This window comes from Panthera pardus, unplaced genomic scaffold (assembly GCF_024362965.1).
Source record: "Panthera pardus isolate Hobbes unplaced genomic scaffold, ASM2436296v1 HiC_scaffold_24, whole genome shotgun sequence".
Lineage (NCBI taxonomy): Eukaryota > Metazoa > Chordata > Mammalia > Carnivora > Felidae > Panthera > Panthera pardus.
Window position 1 is genome coordinate 130,951,986 of NW_026526810.1, and position 12,193 is coordinate 130,964,178.

Genomic DNA, 12,193 nt, shown 5'->3' on the forward strand with positions numbered 1-12,193 from the left:
TGGTTGTCCTCTTCCCAAGAAGATTTATTGGACACACTCCCCAGGTTGGTTTCCCAGGGTTGATTCTAATCACAGACCTGTAAATTGTAATCCCTACAAAACGGGCTTGGGTACTGTGGCGGGTGGAAGAGAGGTGAGCTGCCACGACTCCTGGTGTTTTCCATCCGCTCCCTCTCACCCTTGCGGTACTTTCAATGAAGAGTTTTGGAATTGGCGACTGTCCAGCAACGTTGGAAAGGGTGAAAGTTCTCCCTTTCCAGAAGGGTTTGAAATGGCTTAGATTTGAAATGGGCTGAGTTTGAACTAAAGTGTCGCTGACACACAATGTTACATTAGGTTCAGCTGTGCAGCATAGGGATTCAACATCTCTAGTTGTGCCGTGCTCACGGGAAGTGCCACCGCCACCTGTCACGACACCACACTGTTCCATGGCGCTGGCTGTACACCTGTGTTGTAGCTTTTATCCCCACGACTGACTTAGTAACGGACCTCCCATCTCTCGCTCCCCTTCACCCATTTTGCCCGTTCTCCCTCCCCGCTGGCAACCATCAGTTTGTTGTCTGTATTGACAGGTCTGCCTCTGCTTTTTGTTTACTCTTTTTTTAGATTCCGCCATGTAAGTGAAATTGTATAGTATTTATCTTTCTCTGACTTTGTCACAGCATAGTACCCTACAAGGGTAGGGTATTTGAAACATTGGGAACATTGGAAACATTTAGCAACATCCATGCTGTTGCAAACGTAAAAAATCTCATCCTTTTACTGTTGCTGTGTAATATTCCTCACGTACGTGTATACACATCTTAAGAATGAAGTTTCTAAAAAGAGTCACGCAGACGGTGCCTGGCTGGCTTAGTCAGTAGGGTGTGCGACTCTTGATCTCGGGGTTTTAGACTTGAGCCCCACGTTGGGTGTAGAGATTAAAATCTTAAAAAAAAAAAAAATGTAGTTGGGATAAAGGGGAAATGTTGTAACGTGAGGCCAGAAACCTAGAGAAAATAATGCCGACCTCCCCTTGTTTACTCGACCAAGTGTTTTCAAAATCTGCATCACCACTTCCAAATCTAGTTGATGGCTTCATGGGATTTACATTCCAGTGGAAGTTGTTTGTTGTTGTTGTTTTTTTCCATTACCTTTTTACTAGTAATGGCTAATTGCTAAACTGTAAGAGATGATGAAAACTTTTAAATTCAGAATCATTTGGGAATTCTCATTTGTAGCTTTTGGTCACCACTCAAGATTATAACATCCAAAACCATGGAGTTTCCATGAATGAAGGATTTGAAGTAAAAGCATTTTTAAGGGGCTCTGACTCGTGTGGTGTTTTACTTGAAACATGCCATATTGGTTACCAGGAGGAAAAGACGGGAAGGAGAATCCCATCTGAGTGTCTAAGGCGTGAACAGACACGCGCCAACTGGAAGGTTGGGGCTCTCTGGAGAGTAAGAGATGACTGCTAGGCTTTTTGTTCAGTGAAAGACTTGAGCTGCCACTTTCGGGGGCGGTGGCATCAGGGTAGGGGCGCCTTGTCCCTCGTGTAAGAGTTCCATGGGTTCCTGGGGCATCTGTGTCAGGCTTGGCACATGCTAGACTCGGTAGTGAGCAACATTGCCCATTAAGCCTTCCATGTTGACTGCCATTTTATCACGTTAGCCAATTGGAAACATTTAGCAAACACCTTTTCTGTGCGGTAGTGGAGAAGAGTGCCTGTTTTTATGTCACTGCTGCTTTCAGACCTAGGCTTCAGCACGTCAACATTCACTCTGGAAAGCTCATCAGCCTGAAAAGTTTTGACTAACAATTTCTAACAATTTTGCATTCTTAGTTGGCTTAGCCAAAATGGTGGAAGGCAATTTGAGCGTTGGTCCAAGCTAGGATTTAGGAAATCCAACATTGGAAGGCGGTTGAATGTTTGAGATTCCACTCAAGTGTAAAGTTTGTGTCAGATCAACTTGATGGTGAATGTTGTTTGTAAATAATTACTTCAGCTGAATATTGTCACCAGTTTCTTGAAATTATGTATGTAGTTGGTGTGAGTGGCCACCAACTGAAGGTCCCTCGATAAGATGAGGGAAACCCCCAAAACTGGTACGTCATTTTTTCTGATTTCTAAGTTGAATATTGCCAAACCTCGCCCTTGGCCTTTTAGTTCAGTTATGCTCCATTTTGCATCAGGTTTTGTGCCTTAGGCTTCTGAGGCCGCCGTCAGTGTGTGTGATGTTTAATTAGCACTAAGAAGTGAAGCTGGTCAGTGCTGAGAGGAAAAAGCCCAGGTTGCCGGAAGGACAGATCCCCTCTCTTCGCCCACCAGGGCCTGGGGACCATGGGTAGGTTGTTTAACGCTGAGTTTCTGAGCAAAACATAACATGTTTTTTTACTTCTGTGGGTTTTATTTTTTAATCATTGGTTCAGATGTTATTTTTTTCATGTTTAAAATTTTGTTATACACATAAAATATTTGAGTCTCAACAATCAAATTTATATTAAAATACATACTCAGAATCGCTACTCCAATTCTGCCTTATCTATTTCCTGCTTCTAATCAGGAACTATTTGTGTTCTTTACAGTTATTTATTTGTTTATTTATTTTCTAATTTTTTAATTTTTATTAAAATTTTTTTATGTTTGTTTATTTCTTTTTTTTTTTTTTTTAATTTTTTTTTTAATTTTTTTTTTTCCAACGTTCTTTATTTATTTTTGGGACAGAGAGAGACAGAGCATGAACGGGGGAGGGGCAGAGAGAGAGGGAGATACAGAATCGGAAACAGGCTCCAGGCTCCGAGCCATCAGCCCAGAGCCTGACGCGGGGCTCGAACTCACGGACCGCGAGATCGTGACCTGGCTGAAGTCGGACGCTTAACCGACTGCGCCACCCAGGCGCCCCTGTTTGTTTATTTCTGAAAGAGAGGTAGAGTGCAGGTGGGGGAAGGGGCAGAGAGAGAGGGAGACACAGAATCCGAAGCAGGCTCCAGGCTCCGAGCTGTCAGCACAGAGCCTGACGCAGGGCTGGAACTCACAAGCCGTGAGATCATGACCTGAGCTGAAGTCAGTTGCTGAACCGACCGAGCCACTAATTAATTTTCCTTTAATTCCAGTATAGCTAACATGTAGTGTTAATTTAGGTTCAGATTTACAATATAGTGATTCAGCAATTCCATTTATTACTCAGTGCTCATCAGGGTAAGTGTGCTTTTATTAACCCCATCCCCCTTTCCCCCACCACCCACCCCACCTCCCCTCTGGTGACCCATCAGTGTGTTCTCTAGAGTTAAGAGTCTGGTTTTTGGTTTGTCTCTTTTTTTCCTTTGTTTTGTTTCTTTTTTCTTTTCTTTTTTTTTTTTTTTTAATATAATTTATTGTCCAGTTGGCTAACATACAGTGTATACAGCATGCTCTTGGTTTCGGGGGTAGATTCCCGTGATTTATCGCGTACATACGACACCCAGTGCTCATCCCAACAAGTGCCCTCCTCAAGGCCCATCCCCCATTTTCCCCTCTCCCTTATTGTGCCCCACCCCCCCATCAACTCTCAGTTTGTTCTCTGTATTTAAGAGTGTTTTATGGTTTGCCTCCCTCCCTCTCTGTAACTTTTTTTCCCCCTTCCCCTCCCCCATGGGCTTCTGTTAAGTTTCCCAGGATCCACATATGAGTGGAAACATATGGTATCTGTCTTTCTCTGCCTGACTTATTTCACTCAGCATAATACCCTCCAGTTCCATCCACGTTGCTGCAAATGGCGGGATTTCATTCTTTCTCATTGCCACATAGTATTCCATTGTGTATATAAACCACATCTTCTTTCTCCATTTGTCAGTTGATGGACATTTAGGCTCTTTCCATAATTTGGCTATTGTTGAATAATAATCCTGCTGTAGACATCGGGGTACATGTGCCCCTATGAAAAAACACTCCTGTACCTTGTTTTGTTTCTGAAATTCCACATATGCGTGAGATCATATGGTATCTTTCTCTGCCTGACTTATTTCACTCAGCATAATACTCTCTAACTCCATCCATGTTGTTGCAAATGACAAGATTTCATTCTTTTTTTTTTATGGCTGAGTAATATTCCCTTGTATATTTATACCACATGTTCTTTATCCATTCATCTGTCGATGGACACTTGGGCTGCTTCCATAATTTGGCTGTTGCAAATAACGCTGCAATAAACATAGGAGTGCATATATCTTTTTGAATTAGTGTTTTCGTATTCTGTGGGTAAATACCCAGTAGAGGAATTACTGGATCATATGGCAATCCTGTTTCTAATTTTTTGAGGAACCTTCCATACCGTTTGCCACAGTGAATGCACCGGTCTGCATTCACACCAAGAGTGCGCGAGGCTTCCTTTTTCTCCGCGTCCTCGCCAACACTTGTTTCTCGTGTTGTTCATTTTAGCCATTCTGACAGGTGTGATTTGCATCTCATTGTGGTTTTGATTTGCATTTCCCTGATGATGAGTGATGTTGAGCATCTTTTCATGTGTCTGTTGGCCATCTGGATGTCTCCGGAGAAATGTCTGTTCATGTCTAATGCCCAGTTTTAATTGGATTATTTATTTTTGGGGGGTGGGTGTTGAGCTGTATAAATTTTTTATATGTTCTGTATACTCTTTATCACATGTCATTTGCAAATATCTTTTCCCATCCCGTAGGTTCTGGTTTTGTTTTCTGGGTTTTTTTGGTGTTCTCCTTTACTGTGCAGAAGCTTTTCATTTTGATGTCCCAACAGTGTGTTTTTGCTTTTGTTTCCTTCACCTCAGGAGACACATCTAGAAAAGTGTTGCGATGACTGATGTCAGAGAAATTACTGCCTGTGCTCTCTTCTAGGATTTTTATGATTTCAGGTCTCACACTTAGGTCCTCAATTCATTTTGAGTTTATTTGTGTGTGTGGTGTAAGAAAATGGTCTGGTTTCATTCTGCGTGTTGCTGGCCAGTTTCCCCGACACCGTTTGTTGAAGAGACTGTGTTCTTTTCCATTGCATATTCTTTCCTCCTTTGTCAAGGATTCATTGATCGTGTAATTGTGGGTTTCTTTCTAGGCTCTCTCTTCTGTTCCTCTGATCTGTGTGCCTGTTTTTTTGCCAGTACCACACTGTTCTGATCACTACAGCTTTGTAGTATATCTGGAAATCCAGGATTGTGATACCTCCAGTTTTGTTCTTCTTTTGCAAGATTGCTTTGGCTATTTGGGGTATTTCGTGGTTCCGGACGAATTTTGGGATTGTTTGTTTATTTCTTTGTTTTGTGTTGGAACCTTAAATAGGTTAGCAAGTAAGTAACGTGTAAAGAGAATCATAGATTTTTCCTTGTTTAAGTGCTAGGTCGAATATAATTTGGATTTGTTAAGAGGGTGGACACGTAGGCCTCTTGCAGATTGTACAGGAGCATCTGTCTGCAGACCCCTTCTCCTGAGTCCCAAAGCTGTCTTCCAGATAGGAACTTTGGGCAGGACCAGAGTAAGGGAACAAAATCTGGACCCAGGCAAAGTCCTTGTTATTTTTCAAACTACTGTGGGGTGGGGCAGACTGATCTCTCCTTCAGAAAAGTTCCTCTGCCTTAGCGCCAACACAAATGCAGTGCACAGCTTCTGGCGGGGGTGGGCAGTGAGGGGGCTCAGACACTGAGGTGAGGGGGAGAATTCCTCACGGAGCTGGTGTAAGCCTAAGGATACAGCTGGTGCCCACAGGGTAAATGGTGTCCCCATTCACAGAGGAGAAAAACCGGTTAGCTTGTGAAACACCTTGCCCGAGGTCACGCAGGAAATTGGAACTTGAACCTGCTTTACTCCAAAACGTAGTCTTGAAATGTCGCCTTGCGTTTTCCCCCTCTACGGTGTTACTTTTTTTAGTATTTCTGTTTGGAAATCAGCACTGGGAAGGACAGAGTTATTCGCTCTTTTTTGCACAGGCTTCTAGTTTCAGAATAGCTGAGTGGCCTTTGTGCTGTTGGGATGCCCGGAGAGCTGGCTGGGCTTCAGTGAGGCTGCAGGACAAGCATGTGTGTTCCGTCATGTTGGGAAGGCTCGGCTGTGGCCAGTTCGGGTGAACAGACCCATTCGCACTCCATCAGTTTGCCTAAAATTTGGATTTTTAAAATATGTTAATTTTTCATATCGGTTAGGATATTTACTTTTGTATCAATAGTTTTCTTTTTTAAATTATTTTTATTGATATTTTTTAACATTTATTCATTTTTTGAGAGACCAAGAGACCGCACGAGGAGGGGCAGAGAGAGAGGGAGACACAGAATCCGAAGCAGGCTCCAGGCTCTGAGCCGTCAGCACAGAGCCCGACGCGGGGCTCGAACTCACAGACCGTGAGATCATGACCTGAGCTGAAGTCGGACGCTTAACCGACTGAGCCACCCAGGCGCCCCTAAATATTTTTCTTTTTAAACCAATTACGACAAGAATACCTAGAAGGAAAGGTTAAAATGTTTAAAAATTTTTTTTTTTTTAACATTTACTTATTTTTGAGACAAAGAGAGACAGAGCATGAACGGGGGAGGGTCAGAGAGAGAGGGAGACACAGAATCTGAAACAGGCTCCAGGCTCTGAGCAGTCAGCACAGAGCCCGACGCGGGGCTCGAACTCACATACCGCGAGATCGTGACCTGAGCCGAAGTCGGACGCTTAACCGACTGAGCCACCCAGGCGCCCCTAAAATGTTTAAACTCATCAGTAGGGCAAGTAGAAATATCAACACTGATACCTTCCTGATAGATTGCCCAGGGGGTGCTATAACTACTTTATCTTATCTGAAGATACTTGTTTGAAAACATCTTACTGAAAACACAAAATTAAGGCAGAAGTACCCTTGGAAGAATGAGATAAAAACGATAATTTTCTTTTAAATAAAGGAGGTAAAAATAAAAATCAGTATCTAAAAATGAATGTTTTGTGCTGAGTACATTGTATATAAGATGCCACACATTGTTTTCAGAGTGGATGGTGTGTGAACATGTCACTTAGCAAATTCATTATTAGGTGAACTGGATTTTAGGCAGATTTGATGCCTGATCTAGAATTTGTTAATGTCCGTTTTTTTCCTTATCATGATAGGAATATATATGCATTGTAACACTTGAAAGGTAAAAGAAAGTATAAAGAAGAAAATAAAAATCATCCATAATCCTATGGATTTTCCATAATCCATAATCAGTGTTTTAAATCTCTTATGTTCATATATATGTATATATGTATGTGTGTATATATATACGTATATATATATATATATATATATATATGTGTATATAAATATACACACATACATATATACATATATATACACACACACACACACACACGTTTTTTAACATAGCCCAGCTCCCACTAGGTAAGCACTTCTGTGTTCTAAGCGTCTTCCCTCCACACTGTCCCGGCTGTTGCACAGGCTGAGTGAAGAACCCAGGACCATCTCCCGAACGCATCCCCAGGAACCACCCTCTGGAGTGTGGCTTGAAGCCCTGGAGAAATGGGTGTCTAGACCCAGGAGGGGGGCAGAGAGGAGGGCAGGCTGTGCAGGGGTGAAGGACTCCGGAATTCTTCGGGATAGGACTGGATCTTGGCAGCTCCCCCTGGAGACAGACATCATGCTGAGACGAATACCCCTAGCAGATAGTTGGAAAAACCAAATAAACACATTCAGAAAGTCTTCTGGACTTAGGCTCTGCCCTCACGGCCCCCTTCCTGCTTTATCTTTGCCACCTGGTAATGTACTTCTGCTTCCTGGGAACTGGTCCCCCTGATGTAGGGTGTTGTTACAGGGAGGGAATCAGGCCAGCAGGGGCTCCGCTGGGACTCAGTGTCCACAGTGCTAGACCCTTTGGGGCCCTGGGTGACATCACACTTGGCTGCCGTGACAAGTCGTGGTAGCTGAGGAGCCACTGAGCCGGTCCTAGATCAAACCTGTCGGGTTCCAAAGCCAAGGTCCTTTCGGTGTTGAGACCCCAGCTCATGTGTTCGGCGGTTCCTCCGCATTTGACCCTCCGTCATCCCCATGAAGGCAGACGAAGACCCCCGTCCGTTCAGGGAGCTGGAGCGCGGGGCTCAGTGTGGGGCCACGGCACGTGCAGTGACGGCTCCCCCTACCCCCTTTCTGAGCCCTTTGGCTCTGGCCCCCGGGACTGTCCTAGTAGCACCTCACCCCCGGCTGCTGTGGGCCCCGGGTCCCTGAAACACAAGTTCATCTGGCTTGCAGAGCGAGAAGGAGCAGTTCGTCACTGAAGCCAGTGGAGGCCGTGAGTAATGTGCCCTTTCCGGCACGTGTGTGGGGGCCACGATGTGCCCTTTTAGGGTGGGGGCCTGTGTCTCTGCAGAGTCCTCCCCCAGAAAACCTTCTAGTCCTTGACATCCATCACTGGGGGTGGGCGGGGTGGGGCTCAGCTTTGCTAGGCTGAATGCGGATGAGTCTTTATTTAACGAAGGCTAGAAACAGCTCTATGTTCATAGAGATTACAGCAGGCACCCCTCACCCTCGCCACCTCCACCCAGCCACCGGCCCACAGGGCTTGCGGCCCAGGCTCCGCTGCTGCCCGCTGCCCTCCAGCCCCCCTCGCCCACCCACTCCGTACTCCAAGAGATCAAGGCTAGATTCTTCTCAGTGCCTCTGAGTCGGCGGTGGGGGAGAGGGGGGGCGGGGAGCTCAGGAGAGACGTTTGCCCTCACTACTGATGGGAGATGCTGCAGTCTGACCAAAGGCCACCCCCGTCCCCAGGCATTTGGCAACTTGTGACCTGAATGGAAGACCCTGGAAAAACAACCTAACCGGCGTCTGGGGACAAGCCCATCCTCTTGACGCTGCTTGTCTTTCTGCTGGTTCTAATTACAGCCTTCACTGGAGGCTGAAGCGGAGGGTACAGCAGCGAACAATGAACATCTCAGCCTGGAGAGGAGCTTTTGAGGGGGTGTAGCCGTGGGGGGCTGGGGCAGGGCCCGCGGGAAGGGGAGAAGTGAGGACAAAGTGCTGGGCACCTTTGCCGGAAAGAGGTGATGGGAGTGTGGCCAAAGGCAAGAGCCTGCACCTGCTGGCCCCCGATTGCCCAAGTACGTGCCTCCCCCGTCCCCCCCCGCCCCCCCCCCAAACAAGCCGGCCACGACCTGGGCTCTTTTACTCCTTGGATGTGAGGCAGACTGGGGGGGAGGGGGGTGGGCACCGACCATGTGCATCAGGCTGGCTACTTGCCCTCCTGAGCACTGCTGAGCCCCGGATGCCTGGTGAGTGTTCTGGGTGGGTCAGAGGAGGGAGACCGAGAGCACCCCCTTGTGTGGCTTCCTTAGGCTCGGAGACTCTTGTCCATCTGCTCACTGCCCATCCCCCTTTGTGCCTGGCACCTGCCACTCACTGTGCAGACTGTAGCTGAGAGAGAGAGAGAGCATCTTCTCCTCGGACTGGCATAGACCCCCCCCCCCCCAGCCCCAGCCCCAAAGCACTGCAGTAAGTCTCCCTTAGCACCTGCTCTATTGCCCTGTCGCCCCACCTGGAAACCGAGCTCTTCAAAGCCGGGGCCATGTCCTGACGCCTGTCTATGGCCGCGGCCCCTGAGGAGTGGTCGTGCTTGTCAGTGTAAGTTCTGGGAGTGAGGGACTGATCGAGTCCCGGCCTGAGGAGCTCCCGATGTTCTTGGGGGCGGGGCGGGGGGGATTCTAGCTAACACTTAGGAAGACTTGATGTGTCTGGGTGCTACCGAGTGCCTTACGTGGATGAGCTCGCTGAATCCTGTAAGCAGAGAATATCGTTCCCATTTGATCGACAATGAAACTGAGGCACGGGGCGCCTAAACACGTGTCTGAGGTCCCACACCTTCTAGATGATGGAGCCCATCGCTATGGAGTGTTTAGGGCAATGCAGCTTTCATTCAGTTCTCAAAACACCCCCGTGGGGGTGGTGTCGTTGCCTGGAACCTAAGTGTTCGGGGAAATTCAGTGTCTTGTTCAAAGGGCACCAGCAAGGAAGCATTCGGGTCATAATTCAAACCCTCTGACCAGTCCTGAGCAGACAGACTCCGAAGAGAGGACCCTGAAGGCCAAGGGGGCCCCTCCAGGCAGGAGCCGTTTCCGCCCATGGTCTGTCCCACCTGACTGGGAAGAGACCCCGACGTGACAGCTCTTACTGTCATTTAGTGAATAAACCATGCCAGGGAGCCCAGCTAATGGGGACGTGGTTGGTAACTAGAAGGTCCTCATAGATCACAGGGGTCACCGTCAAAACCCTTTCCTTGGACCAGGACTAACTGCCGGTTACCCGAAGTCTTCTAGTTCAGCCCCTCACTGGCCATGGCAGGTTTTTTGGAACGAAGGGACGGGCTAGACAGGTTTGCAAGTATGGCCAAGGCCAGCGCGGCACAGGACTTGCCCAGTGCGGTAAAGGAAATTACGCTGTGATTTATGTGATGGTAAACAACCGATCTTGGCCTGTGATTCATTTTTAGGCAAAAAGATGAATGTGATATCACTGCCCCAATGCTCATTTCTTTACCTAGATGCTAAGCGCGTTCAAGAGAGAGCCCTGCCAAGATTCACGTTCAGCCTTAGCGGTTTGTCCTTCCCGGGAGCACAGGCTGACTCGAGAGTAATTCCTGGGATCGTCCCAAGTGGAGTTGGCGGAAGAGGGTGTAGGGCAGACTCGGGAGGGAGGGAGGGCAGAGCATCTTTGCTACCGCTAGAGCCTGGGCACCCGGGCCTCTGGCTGGCAGACACTCTCTCCCTCTGGAGCCGCCTGGAATCTCTGAACAGAGCCATGAGCAGAAAAGCCTTCTGGGCTCTGGGAAGGAAAGTTGCACGGCCCACGCGCCAAGGGGCCCTGTCGAGTATCGAGGGCTCTCAGGTGGCATTCACGGCTGACACCCGCCCTGACAACACCTGTTTTCACAGCTCACCCCGGGTTACCCTAGATGCCCGTACCTGCAGCTAACTTCAGTCCACCGGGTCCTGGACTCAGGCAGAACCTGCGAAATAGACTCTGTTAGCTGCATGTTACAGACTAACTAGGAAACCGGTTGAGAAAAGAGGTGTTGTCTAGCTCGTAATTGCGTGTACCCAGCACAGATAGCTGCTCTGCCAATCGATTAGCCAATTGTGTGGGGGGAGGAGGGGAGAGCGGCTTTTTGGCCTCAGTTGCCTCTTTAAGAGCGTCGTCTCTGCTCTGCATCCATCCGTGTGGGCCGGTGAGCTTTCTGCACATCTCTTTCTTCCGGAAACCCCGACGAAGGGGACTTGGGGCGAGGAGCCAGAGCAGGGCTCAGAGGGGAGTGGGAGGAAGGTGGAGGTTGGCGTGTAGCTACGGGGTGACTGCCAAGTCCTCCCTGGGCCCCGAGATGATGCGGACCAGACGGACCCTCCTCGGGCATGCCGCGAACCCGGCACGAGCCCGTGTTCATGTCACTTCTCCCGAGAACACTCAGAGCGTTCCAGACTTTAAGTTCTTCCAGTTTGCTTTGTGTTGTTCTGAACAAGAGCCGGCCTTTTTATTCCCAAACAGTACGTACGCCTCTTGAGGGCAAGGACCACGTTCTAGACTTCATTTTTTTTTTCCCCTCCTCAACCCAGGGCGTAGCAGAAAAAGCCTGGCTTTGACATGATTGACCTTCTAGGGATCTCCTGGATCTTTCTGTACCCGTACGAACAAAAGTTAGGGTAAACGCAAATGTATTCGCATATATACTAAATAAATAAACAAATAAATAAATAAAACTGGCTGTGTGCCTCTCGGAAAAGTATTTCTCTTCTCTGGGCCTCAGTTTTTCCATCGATAAAATGAGGTCATTTGACTGGGGTTCTTGGGGGAGATTCTGGTTCCAAGCTCCGTTGGGCTCCGAGTCTCCTCTTGGATCACGAATGTTTTTCCTCCGAAAACCGTGATTTGATGAAGATTTGGTCTCTCCTCCCGAAGCAATGGCCTCTTCTCTCCCACCTGGCTCTTGCCTGCCAGCCTGACCCCCTGGCATTCCCCCCGCTCTCTTTGTTTGCTGGGCCCTGGAACTGGAGAAGGAGCCTGCCCCTCCTGGCTTCTCAGAGGGAGTCCTGATGAATACAGATATCGCCTCTTTTGCATATTAGCACCGGTGCCAGTCTGAACCCAGCTGTGTGCAGCGTAAGGTGAAATATAGATTCCCCAACCCGGCCACGGCTTCTCCACGCGGCTAATCGAAAAGCTTTCTGAGTGGGCCCACGATGCATATGCATAAGCTCT

At 47.9% G+C, this 12,193-nt stretch overlaps 1 long non-coding RNA gene across 1 annotated transcript; it reads left to right on the forward strand.

The window, feature by feature from the left end:
• Positions 1 to 10,363: 10,363 nt before the first annotated feature.
• On the forward strand, positions 10,364 to 11,720 carry LOC128773062 (uncharacterized). The gene is made up of 2 exons (XR_008417317.1): positions 10,364 to 11,373; positions 11,406 to 11,720. It is a non-coding gene; the product is annotated as an uncharacterized LOC128773062 (long non-coding RNA).
• The last annotated feature ends 473 nt before the right edge of the window (positions 11,721 to 12,193 follow it).